We start from the raw sequence: 13,419 nt of genomic DNA on the forward strand, positions 1-13,419 counted from the left end.
TCTCCTTTTCCCCTCTCACTCCCCGTAGAGGGTAGAGGGGGATCGCCTCCCACCCTGGAGTCTCCGATCCAGGCTCGATTTTATCTTTCCCAGTTCGCACTCACGTTAGAAGGCTCTCTCAGTGGATTCTGCATCCTTTTTCTCCCAATCTCTCAGGTTTTTTAAGGTTTCTAATGGCTTCAGATCTTTTCTGTGTGATGTAAGGGCGCGAGTGCAAGTACGGAGCTCCTTACTTCTCCGCCATCTTGCCCTCTTCCCCCAAAACAAATGCATTTAAGTAAGAGTTTATTCCAGGATATTAATTAGAGGTCAAATATACTGGCTCATAATTTTTATAGGCAATATTGATACTTTATTTAAAAAATTTTTTTAACATTTATTTATTGAGAAACAGAGAGACAGATCATGAGCATGGGAGGGGCAGAGAGAGGGGGAGACACAGAATCTGAAGCAGGCTCCAGGCTCTGAGGTTCAGCACAGAGCCCAATGCAGGGCTCAAACCCACAAGCAGTGAGATCATGACCTGATCTGAAGTCAGATGCTCAACCGACTGAGCCACCCAGGAGCCCTATAGATACTTTAGATGTTTTTACATTATTATGCATATATATTGCTAGCTTATACTATTGTAAATGTAATATATTTTACAGATATGTTAAAAAAATATTTATCTTAAAAGCTTAGATTTTAATATTTATGGAGATTGGGTGTTAGAGCACAATGTGCTATGTGTCCTAATGTACAGTATTTTGAAGGGGAAATAGTTGCAATACAATTTTTTCCTAATTCACAGACACTTGGCAAACTTCTTTAGGAAACATTTTAAGGTGTTCAAAAAGATAGCATGGCATTTAAAACCATCATCTCAACAGAAATAAAAATTGTGAATTTATAAAAATGTAAAAGAGAATGATAAGTCATGGAGTGGTCCTAAATCAAGATTCTCTTGTTTTCTTTCTTGTCTTTTTTTTAAAATTGTTTTGCTTTGTTTTATGGAAACTTTAATATTGTCCAATACAAGATGATAAATCATAGTTAAAACTCCAAAAAATCAGAGCCTATAGGAAGTCTTTTCATGAAAAAGGAACATCTGGTGGCTTATAAAATCTGAACTAAGTATTCCGGCATTTTTTTTTATAAAACTGAAAGCAAAAATTAAAAAGAAAGCAAACATTTCTTAACATCAGAGTCACATATATAGGCTATCAAGAGATCTTACAAATTGAAATTTATTATTTTGTTAAATGATCAAAACTCAGATTTTTGACATTCTGGGTTGCACACTCAGAAGCCTGGCATTGTATGACCTGTCAGACTCACGTAACTAAAATTTAGAAGATCTCTTAATTAATAGGCATGTTAAATTATTCATTTTCTATTATACATAACACATCTATCAGAATATTCTTTTCATTACAGTCATTGCTATCATTTCCTTTAGCTAGATGAGAAGCCAATTCCTATTCCTGAAGTTTTATGTGGGCAAGGCATAAAAGTAAAGCAAGCTAAGTAGATCAACATATGTTTGGTGGTATACAGAAAAACATACACCTTTCCTTTAGGATACCAGTGTACTTTGAAGACTATTGTCCAAGACATCATTTCCTTTGGTCAGGGCTTAGGTGGATATTGTTACAGTTTCTGTGGGAGAGCATACTTTTGAAATTATTTTTATATTGATTGGAACACTTTCTATAGCTATGAAAATATATTCAATCAGGCTACCGTCACATCTACTAAGCTGTGCTTTTAGGGTGGCTTTCCAGGTCTCCTTACAACTTTTGGAAAGTTCTCATTGCAGCATTCAAGTACTGACAATACTCATATATTCCCTATATGCATAAGTACCATAAAATTTCCTGAAGTTAGAAGTCCAATTTTCATCAATCTCATTATGTGAAAGCAAAGGTAATAGGCATACTGGAATATTTAATGCAGAATTTCTGCATCAAATATAAATTTGCAAGCTGAACAATTCTTGATAACTATTTATAAAGTTGGATATTAAGTCTGTACTTCAGTTCCATTATTTTGGAGGTAGAAAAACTGCATTTTAACAAGATAGTTTTATCTATTTGCAGTTCAACAATACTACTTATCTTTTGGTTAGTGTCCTCTAGTATATATTCATAAGCAATGTGTATAATCCCAGGTTATATTGTATTTAAACTAACACAATCTACAAACTCTCTCTCTCTCTCTCTCTCTCTCTCTCTCTCTGTTATTTACCTCACCAAATAATTAAAGGAAACTTAATTTATAACCCTGAAAAATATCTCTGCTTTCTCTTCTGATATTCCAACAGTTATTTTCTGCTTCAGGATCTTTTTTTAAATCCCCAATCCCCCACAACAGGAGTCTCTTCTTTCTCACCCACTTTTTTCACTGTCATTTATCACCATAAAATTAGAACCACCAACAAGTAAAGATTCAATTCCCTAAAATCACTTTCCCCAATCTGTTCACTTCTATGAGATAAAGTTAACCAAGAGGCAGTTGGTTCTCAAGAATTACAGAAAATTATAAATATTTAAAACTGCTCTGTCAAATTGCTTTGAGTAATTAGAGTAATCCTTTTATTTATTTATTTATTTATTTATTTGGTTGTTCTCCCAGAATTGAAAAATCCTAATTCTACAGGTAAATATTTACTTCTGGAGAAAAATGATATGTTTTTCTAAGTCCAAACAGTTCTTTAAAATTTTATTTGCAAAGAAAACTTTTGACTTAGAAGACACATCTCACAGTATGACCATACATTAAGGCATTCAATTTTGGATACTGCTTTCCAAAATTGAACAAAGATTATAAAAAATTAGAATTTCCAGCATACTAAAATTTGCATCTATGACACTGAATGATTTTGCACTCTTTTGTCACTAGAGTTATTAAAATGATAGTTCTAATTTAATGTTAAAAGTAAAAGTGTTAACTTAACAGTTTAGTCTATAAGCCCAGACTAATGTTAAAAGTTTTAAAGCATATAGAGTAGGAAGGGATCTGGGTGGCTCAGTTTGTTGAGCATCTGACTTCAGTTCAGATCATGATCTCACCATTTGTGAGTGTGAACCCTGATTCAGGCTCTGTGCTGACAGCTCAGAGCCTGGAGCCTGCTTCGGATTCTGTGTCTCTCCCTCTCTCTGCCCTTCTTCTGCTCACGCTCTGTCTCTGTCTCTCTCTCAAAATAAATAAACATTTAAAATTGTTAAAAAATAAATTAAAAAACGTATAGAGTAGGCACTAAAACCTATTCAGTCATCATTTATTATGAAAAGCAGAGTAATATTTGGTATCAAATTAAAATAGAGGAAAAAATCACAATTCAGTTTGTAGAAAAAATTAATAAGACCAAAGAAAGCTATGCAAAATGGATGAACAGTAAGCTTTTATTCAGTATGAATTCTTTGTTTTATTGTGAATTAAATTGTATGATTTAAAAAAAAAAACAAGAAAACATGGACTTAAATGTTTTTTTAATCTAGTACTAAGTCAGCTAACCAATTTTTTAAAAAAATGTTTATTGATATATTTTGAGAGAGAGAGAAAATGAGTGCATGAGTGGGAGAGGAGCAGACAGAGAGGGAGAGAGAGAATCCGAAGCAGTCTCTGTATTATCAGTGCAGAGCTGGATGTGGGGCCCAAACCCACAACCCATAAGATCTTGACCTAATCCGTAAACAATAGCTGGTTGCTTAACTGACTGAGCCACCCAGGTGACACCCCAATTTTTTTAATTGAGGACTGATTACAATAAAATAAATTAAATTACAATAGGATTATTGTTATATATTAACACTTTATTGTATTAGTTGTATGTATACAACACAGTGATTTGATTTTATGTATTATGAGTGGTCACCACAATAAATCTAATTACCATCTGTTATCATAAAAGTTGTTCAAATCTTATTGACAATATTCCCTATGCTGTATATTACATTCCTTTGTCTTATTTATTTTATAATTGGAAGATTGCACTTCTTAATTCCCTTCACCTATTTTGTCCATCCTCACACTTCCTCACCTTTGTTAACCATAATTTGTTCTCTGTATCTATGAGTCTGTTTCTGTTTTGTTTGTTCATTTGTTTTTTTAGATTCCACATATTAGTAGAATTCTGCATATGATATTTGTCTCTGATTTATTCCACTTAGCATAATATCCCTTAGGTCCACCCATGTGGTGGCAAATGGCCAGATTTCATCCCTTTTTATGGCTGATAATTGGCTTTTATAAGGCATTTATAATATATATATTTAATTTATATATATATATAATTTATATCACATTTTATTTATCCACTTACCTATCTATGGACATTCAGGTTGTTTCCATATCTTTGCCACTCTAAATAATGCTGCAATGAATATAGGAGTATATATTCTTTTTGAACTAGTGTTATTGTCTTCTTCAGATAAATATATAAATAGAATCTCTGGAGTGTAGGGTAGTTCTGTTTTTAATTTTTTGAGGAACCTCCGTACTGTTTTCCATATTGGCTGCACCAGTTTACATTTCCACCAACAGTATACGAGGGTTCCTTTTAACTGGACTTTTGGTTTTTTTGATATTGGGTTGTATAAATATTTTATATATTTTGATGTTAACACTTTCTTGGATATAACATTTACAAATATCTTCTCCATTCAGTACTGTGATTTTTCATTTTGTTAATGACTTCCTTCACAGTGAAAAAGCTTTTTACTTTGATGCAGTAAAAAGGAATTCTTTTTATCTTTGCCTGGATAGACAGATCTAAAAGGATACTAAGACTGATGTCAAAGAGCTTACTTCCTATCTTCTTCTAGGAATTTTATGGTTTCAAGTCTAATTTCGGTCTTTAGACTATTTTGAGTTTAGTTTTTATATGGTGTAAGAAAGAGGTATAATTTCACTCTTTTGCAAATAAGCTATCTAGCTTTCCCAACACCATTCATTGACAAGAGTATGTTTTCTCCATTGTATACTCTTGTCTCCATTGTTATAGATTAATTGAGTATGTAAATGTGGGTTTATTTAGTGGGTCTCAATTCTATTCATTGACACATTTTCAGTTACTGTGTCAGTACCACAGTATTTTGATTACTATCACTTTGTACTGGTTGTAGTAGTAGTAGTAGTAGTAGTAGTAGTATAATTTTGTAGTAGTCTGATATCTGGGAGCATGATACCTATAGCTTTGTTCTTTCTCTAGATCTCTCTGAGTATTCAGGGTCATTTGTGGGTCTGTATAAAAATATGATTTTTCTGTTTTAGTTTTGTGAAAGATACTATTTGTATTTTTTTTCATCCACTTTGTTGGTGTATACTTGTTCATAGTAGTCTTATGATATTCCTGAGGTATCAGTGGTAACTTCTATTTCTGATATTTATTTATTTGGGCCCTCTTTCCTTTTGTCTTGATAAGTTTAGTTAATGGTTTATCAATTTTATTTACCTTTCCAAAGACCTAGCTCTTAGTTCCATTGATCTTTTCTATTTTTTTGTTTGTTTCACTTATTTTCAATTTCCAATCTAATCTTTATTATTTCCTTTCCTCTATTAACTTTGGGTTTTGCTCATTTATTCCTAGTTTCCTTAAGTATAAGGTGAGATTGTTTGATTTTTTTCTTATTTCTTGAGGTGGGTCTCTGTTGCTATAAACTTCCCTCTTAAAAATGTTTTTGCTGTGTCTTGTAGATTATGGAATATTGTGTTTTCATTTTAATTTGTCTCAAGGTGTTTTTGATTAACTCTGATTTCTTCATTGACTCATTTGTTGTTTTACATTTTATTCCCTGTTTTCTTCTTGTAATTAATTTTTAGTTTCATACTGTTGTAGCTGGAAAAGATACTTACTTACATAATTTCAATCTTCTTAAATTTATTGAGACTTCTTTTATGGCCAAACATGTGACCTGCCTTGGAGAATGTTCCATATGTACCTGAGAAGAATGGGTGTCCTCTTGTAGTTTTGAGATGGGATGTTCCATATGTGTCTATTAAGTTCATCTGGTACAGCATGCCATTTAAAGTCAATGCTTCCTTGTTCATTTTCTTTTCTTTTTCTTAAATTTTTAAAAATGTTTATTTATCTTTGAGACAGAGAGACAGAGACAGAGCATGAGCAGGGGAGGGGCAGAAAGAGAGAGGGAGACACAGAATCTGAAGCAGGCTCCAGGCTCTGTGCTGTCATCACAGAGCCTGACACGGGACTCAAACCCATTAACTGTGAGATCATGACCTGAGCTGAAGTTGGATACGTAACCAACTGAGCCACCCAGGTGCCCCTCCTGGTTCATTTTCTGTCTGAATGATTTATCCATTGATGTAAGTAAAGCTTATAATTCTTAAAAGAATTAGAAAAAAGAACAGTATATAAGGGTTACATGATGCTATAGAGACTAGTTTTGAATACATAGTTTTGTTGTACTTCTTTTTCATATTTGGATTGGGACATAGTAGTAAAATCACCTTTTCACTGCAATATCTAGTATTTCACATGATTTTACCATCACATACATGTGATGAGGTTTAGGGAGGACTATTCCAGAATGTGCCACTTAGGCATTTTGATTATTCGAGCTAAAGGCAAATATTTGAGCTAAAGTCTTAACAGACTTGAGAAGAGTTTTGACCTTCCACTTAATTGCTTAAAAGAATTTAGATAGGGAATCTGTATCAGGAAGAGAACTATTACCAAAGATAACTCTTTACATCAAAAAAAAAAAAACTTATCTGCATGATATGGCAAACATTTGTTTATCAAACATCTGTTTTTCCTATTTTTCTGTCAGCTGTGTTCCCTCTCTTTGAAGCCACAGATCCCTACCCCCTCCTCCTTAGGTCACCATGGCCTATCACCCTGAATATCCTGACTGTCTTTGTCCCTTTCATGCCTCTGTGAGGCTCCCATATGTATGAAATTAACTCTTTTTTTCTCCTGCTAATCTGTCTTATGTCAATTTAATTACTAGGCCAGACAAAGAAACTAAAAGAAAAGTTTTCCTCTTATACATATAATAACTGGTTATTTTAAGATATTTTGGAATCTTCAAATAGCAAAAACATAACATTATATGCTATCTAGTTCTATTTGCTAGAATGTTTTTAATCAACACATTGATATAAATCCTTTCCATTAAGCGATTTAAAAATGCTAATTATTTACCATCAAGTATCCTTTTGCAAGTTTTTAAATGATTATTTCCTTCTTTACCCCATTAACACAGCATAATTGTATATCTTTTCTATTTTGGACATATGGCTGGGCAAAACTATATTTTAATGAGCAGAGGAATAGCACTTCACCTTATCACCCATAGTAGATCATATATTCTCTATGTAATAGTTTCCTCCCAGATTATACTTCTAAGTGTACTTTATCTAGTGTTCAAGTGACTTCCATGGACCCCACTATTGGGTCAATGTCTATTCTCTGCATATCATTTTGAAATGGTGAATATACATAATACTTATCGATAGGACCAGTACAAAGGATCATATTTCAATAGCTGCTATGTAGATAGAATAAGAAGTTTAGAATATCAAATAACAGGTTTCTATTATCTTGGGAGTTGTAAGAAGCAAGAGTCATAAGTTTATTTAAAGTGTAAGGTTATACACGTGTCTGGGATAAGTAAAACATATGAAAGAGATTTGGGAAGGAGAATGGAAGATGATTGGTTCATTTTTTATGTCGATTTTGAGAAACCTTTGGGACTCCAAATGTGGAGGTCTATACTATGCCACTGGATATACTTGGATTAAGTTAAATAAAATACCTATTTAGAATGGAAATAGCACAAGGCCAACAGGATGGTGTAAAAACCAACATATTTAGGTGACTAGAAAAGAGAATTGGGAGAAATGAGAAGCAATAAGAAAGAAAAGTAAAAGAGAAGGAAGTTCAAGGGGGAAAATGACTACTAATAACAAATATCAAAGAGAGGTACTATGAGAAGCAAAATTAAAAGTTACATTCAATTCATTCTTTGTTGCAGTTGACTGTTCAGAGTAGCTTTGGTGAAACTGAGGGTAAAAACTGAACAGCGGCGAAATGAAAGACAAATGGAAAAGAAATGATTAATTGGATTCGTAAGCATAGACCTTTACTTTCAAGGACCTCAAGCTGTTAAGAGTGGCAGAGACAATAGGACAATGGCTTAGAAATAACTTGAGGCTAAGAACTTTAAAAAGGTAATCAAGAAAATGTTAAAATGCATCAAATTTGTAAAGGAAAATTTGAAGATTAAAAAATAAGCACAGTTAAGTGAAGGAGTCAAAGTCACTGTGAAGATAGTTTTTCATAAGAGTAGGGGCAACTAATCACCGCTGTAGGAAAAAAGAAAGCAAGGCTATTTTAAGGGATAGATGATAGCATGAAGACCTGTCTTCCTGTATATTTTCTAATACTCAGCATCTCAGAATGCTACCTTATTTGGAGATGGGGTCTTTACAGAGGAAATCAAGTTAAAGTGAGCTCTTTAGAGTAGTCATAATCCAATATGGCTGGTGTCCTTAGGAAAAGGGTCAATCTGGATGCAGAAATATGCACATAGAAGGAAGATGGCTGGTTATAAGCCCAGGAGAGAGTCCTAGAACAAATCCTCTGAGTTCTCAAAAGGCACAAAACCTGCCAGTATCTTGACTTTGGACTTCTGGCCTCCAGAACTGAGAGAAAATAATTTGCTGCCATTTAATCCACCTGTGCTTTGTTGCGGCAGTCCCAGCAAACTATTACGGAGGGTTAGCAATACATAGATAAAGAAAAATAAATTAAAAGATTCTGTCTTAATAATTTATGAAGATGCCCAATGCATTTTCAATCCCTCTGCTCCCAAAATGCTAAAATTTGTTCCAAGATATATGGACAATTGCTCCAAGGTTTTCATTTTGTTTCTTTTATGAATATGCAACATAATGAATATGCTTTCACTCAAATTTATACAATGTCAGGAGAGCTCAATATGATGTACTCTGAGCTAGATGGAAAAGATTCTGGGTAATAGTCCTTGTTCTACCACTCAATGTCTAAACAATAATAACAAATTAAGAATAAATAGAATTATTTTTTCCCACATGAGGTGAATATAATTGTACCTGCCTCTTCGTCTGTCATCACAATAATGTAAAAACGATATATTTGTCAAAACTCTATAGATTAAAAAGTTGTAATAAATATTAACATTTTAAAGTGTTTGATAAATATAAAACAGAAAAATATAACTTGATATATTAAAAATGTAGACTACTAGTGATGTCTGCAATCATTCAAAGTGCTATCTAAAAGGGATAAGTTTTAAATGGCAAATTTTAGTTTTATTTTCATATTAATTCCATTTAAATGGCTGTAAATGGAAAATAAAAGTCATTTAAATTCTGTACACGCTTAAAGCAAGGAGCAGCTGTCAGTGTAATAGACCCTTTAGCCTCCTGCTGGGCAAACCCAGCTAGTAGACATTTTAAAATTGACTGTGTTTGAGAAGAAGCAATTTCTCATACAAAAGCTGGCAGTTAAGGAGGAAAATGTTTTTATCCTAATTGGATTGGATTTGGCCACTGGGATCTTTTCTATTCACCACAATAAATTTAGAAATCTTTTGAAAATTTATACCACTCAGGATTTTCCTAGTTACCTGATAAGTTGTCCAACTCAGTTGTTGATGCTGAGTCTGCTCTTCGCTTCTCTAACAGTTTCCTGCTCTCCTTCCCTTGTGGATTCTTGAAGAATATAAGGAGGGATCTGGGTTTAGTTAGCAGCTGGTTGTCTCCTGTTAATGGTTGACGAATGGGCACCCCTTGAAGATACTATTTGCTTTGCTTCTCTCTTAACTCATCCTGCTTATTTGAAGGTGTGTTTTGTTGCTAGAAGCTGTCAGGAAAATAACACATGGGCTCAAAGAGTTACAATTAACATCCATTATAATGTTATGCCAATTACTTATTCTTATTTTACATCTTTTAAAGCAACTGGAATAATGTGTTGCAAATACTGATCCTGTTTTAGCAAGCAAACATTATAGTCTGATTAAATTAGTGCTAGTACATAAACTGGTATTCATCTTTAAGCCTGCAAGGAAAATGATGATACTTGTATATATATTTGGTTTTGCAGTTATTATTGCTTGACTTCCCCTTAAAGTGAAAACATATTCATGTACCCACAATTATATACACAAATACATGATCATTTCATTGGTTTATGTTTCTAATTAAAATAATTAGTGTAGAATACATTTGAATGCATTTACTGTCGATTTCTCATTTGTTGCTGATTATATTTAAAAATTTTAATTTCTTACATATCCTGGAAAATAATACTAACATAAGTTATCTGAAAAATCCATACTCCAGTATATTTCCATGTAATTTTGAATGGTATTTTTCTATTAATTTTGATTGAAAACCAGCAACTGAATCAGGCAAAAATTGCTGTTTATACCAAAAAAATGATTAAAAAGCTAGAAGTCAGACCTCTTGAATGGGGCTAAATAAAAAGCAGTTACACTAGTTTTGCTATCCAGAAATATTACTCCCATTTTCACACACCCTCTGAAGCTACACATGCAGAATCCTAGAGAAGGAGGGAGAGGAAACTTTCAGAACCCTCCAAAGAGTAGGGTACCACCAAAACAAAACAAAGAAAAAACAACAGAAAAATTTACTAAAAAATAAACCGAAAAAACTGACACAAAGAAAATAGTAATATATCATTCTTGAGTTAGATAACAGCTTATTTAGGAAGTGAAATTACTGACCAGTCATATGCCTATGTGATGAAGGCAATGGGGAGAAAGGAAAGAAGGCAGGGGAAGAGAAAGGGCCTCAGTGGATCATAATCTATTGCCAGCATCTGCTTTGTCAAAACGATGTACTTCCTATGAATCAAGTAGGCAGAGTGACTAGTAGCAAGGCATCAGCAACCTTGCTGGTACTGTGGATAACTCTATAATTTACTGTGCTGCATGGACAGTTTTGAGAGTAAAATGTGTCCCTACTAACAATTAGTCAGACAAAAGGCATAAGCTAGGAGACCATTAAGCAAACTACTACGTATGGTTCCCTGACTACTAGCACAACCTGACCAGTGTTCATAATTGCTCATTTTGTCTCTTCTGCTTTCTCTTGTTCTCCCTATAGGCCTTGAACTCTGCTTACCCTAAAGCCTGAGCAAGCACTGAAAAGCTGAACTTGCCAACTTATCAGCTATCCTGAGAACTGGCTGAGAGAGCCAGATGCTATTTCTGTCACTCCTGCTCATCACTTCCCCTTATTTGCCCAACTTCCACTTATTTATAGTTTACTATTTCCCAGTAAAGGAAATACCTTTTCTGTTTGATTTTGAGATACTTCCTATATCCAAAGGATTCTCCCTATTGGAATAGTCTTTAATTAAACTCTTTTTTTAATCTGAATCTTGATTTGTTTTTATTTGACATACCTAATAATTGCCTCCAGAAAACCTGCATCTCTTTAAAATGGAGTGGAACTCCTTTAGGGAACTCGGAAGAACACACTTTCTTGCTCTCCTAAGGAACACTAGCAGAAAGACGCTAGCATAAATGGGTGGGATTCACATTTAAAGCCCAACTATGAGAAAAATACCTTTAACAAAGTTGATCGACTTGTTGGAAGGAGAGGAGGAGTAAAAGTCACACTGCTCTACTCCCCAGTACTAGTACTTATTCTCAAAGTCTGGCCTCTGTTTGGCAAGGTGAGTAAGGGACATGAAGAAGAATGAGGGGAAATAAAAGCTACAATAAATAAGAAAATGAACTTTTAAATTGAACCAAGTTGGACAGGACTTTATAAATATTCAAAGTGACAATAAGAGCTATTGATCTTCCCAATGTACCCCTAAGAGATTTGAAATGGAAATTCAACACAGTATGGTTAAGTGTAGTATTTAGAAATCATTAAAATATTTTTTTTGTTTGTAGTCCACAAAGTTAAGACTATTTGGTAGTTATATTTACCTGCTATATTAACTAGAATGCTTCCAGCACAATGTAGAAGAATGTCTGACCCACAGTGGCTTAGACCAAGAATGATATTTAGTTATCCGATGTAACAAGAAGTCTGAAGGAAGATAGTTGAAAGTTGGATCAGAGGCTCAATGTTATTATCAAGGATAGAGTTCTTTCCTTCTTTTTGCTCTGCCATCTATAACATGGTGTCCATATCTTCATTCATAGTCTTAGTAAGTCTACAAAACCCACAAATAATGCTCTCACATAACAACGTACAAAAGAATTAAAGAGGAAGGACAGCTCAGTTGATGAGAATGTATTTTTTCGGTCTCTATCTGGGAGAAAACTTTTTACTTGAAGTCCCCCTATCCAACTCAATTTTTGCTTCTCACTGTCCCAAAATCATGACTAATGAAAAAACAATTTTTATGGGGTGCCTGGCTGGCTCAGTTGGTTAAAAATCCAACTCTTAATATTGGCTCAGGTCAGGATCTCATGGTTCATGGGTTTGAGCCCCTGCACTGACAGTGCAGAGCCTACTGGGGTTCTCTCTCTCTCTATCTCTCTCTGACCCTCCCCCTCTCAAAATAAATAAATGAACTTTTTTTAAAAAGAAGCAATTTTTAGCTTCAGATTTTGGAGGCAGTCTTTGCCAGCCTGGAAAAGGCAGCTGATAGTACTATTCAGTAGTAAAAAACTAATAACTAATAAGATAATAGTGTTTGTCTTACAAACTTTTCAATTTTGCCAAAATCAATATAACCTATTCAGGAATGAAGTGAGACACAGTGGCATCAATTTTTAGGAGACTTCACAGGAAACAAATTGGGTATATCTATAATATATACTTATTATTTTAAATAAAGAAATTATCTGAATAAAGTATCTTTAATGATGATTGGTTATACTTTTCTTTACAATCTTGGTCTACTGGTATTCTACATTACTACTGCCCATCTACCTAAAGTTTCTTCAATGACAGTAATTAACATCATTCAGTCATTCAAGCTAAAAATCAGCGTGGACTCTTTTTTTATTGTCTTTACAACTCATCAGATGTTTATGCAAAATTTATGTTCCAACTAGTTCTATAATATGTATACCTTCTCTACATAGTACCTATTGTTATCTTGATTTGGGATCTTAGTTTCTTTTACCAGAATTATTGCAAATAGTGCACACTATGTGTTTCGGCATTAGGACAGATAATCTTCCCATCTACACTTCTTGCAACCACAATTTAGGTTTATCTCCACTAAAGCATAAGCCATTCATTTAGGGGCACCTGAGTGGCTCAGTTGGTTAAGCACTGACTTCAGTTCAGGTCATGATTTCGCGGTCTGTGAGTTCAAGCCTTGAGTGGGAGTCTGTGCTGACACCTCAGACCTTGGAGCCTGCTTAAGATTCTGTCTCCCTTTCTATCGGCCCCTCCCCCATTAACTCTCTCTCTTTCAAAAATAAAATAAAC

This window comes from Hyaena hyaena, unplaced genomic scaffold (genome assembly GCF_003009895.1).
Source record: "Hyaena hyaena isolate Hyena2069 unplaced genomic scaffold, ASM300989v1 scaffold_1039, whole genome shotgun sequence".
NCBI classification, from domain to species: Eukaryota; Metazoa; Chordata; class Mammalia; order Carnivora; family Hyaenidae; genus Hyaena; species Hyaena hyaena.